Genomic DNA, 606 nt, shown 5'->3' on the forward strand with positions numbered 1-606 from the left:
CCTTCATATATTACAGCCATTAAAAAGAGTAAAATTTGAAATTTACTATGGTATGGAACAAAAAGGTAGTGCAGTTAGAGATAATGAAATTCTTACTAGCCATTATCGAAAAAATTACTGTTGTTAAAAGACCCCTTCATAAATAATTGAGAAACCAATTATACAGTCTTGGTGCCTAATTTATCCAGGAGCAATACGGACCGTGTTGTGCCACAGAATGTGTGGCACGTATTCCCCGTTATAGCTCGCTGCTGCTCTGTAAAGAAATAGTGGGAAAAAAGAAAAGAAACTAATGCACATACTAATCAGGAAATACATTATCAGTACTGAGAGATGGGTGCCTATGTGTTTTAATTTACAGCGGTTTTGCTAGTGTATGGAGGTCTGAATTAACGTGCCGGTTGGTCTGTGTGCGGTGAGGGGAGCGGGGCTGGAAGGACTGGGGGTCCCGGACCCTTGTGCCCGTGGTGCCCACCCGGGGGGCTCTGACCCGCCCCGGGGAAGGGACCTGGGCCGGGGGTACATCCTCGGGCAGCGCTGTGTGCGCCCACACGCCGCTTTTGTAGACATATTCTTTATAAACCCCCAAGCTTTTGGGCTGTTTCA

This window comes from Neopelma chrysocephalum, unplaced genomic scaffold, assembly GCF_003984885.1.
Source record: "Neopelma chrysocephalum unplaced genomic scaffold, ASM398488v2 Primary Assembly neopelma1_96, whole genome shotgun sequence".
In the NCBI taxonomy this organism is placed as follows: Eukaryota; Metazoa; Chordata; class Aves; order Passeriformes; family Pipridae; genus Neopelma; species Neopelma chrysocephalum.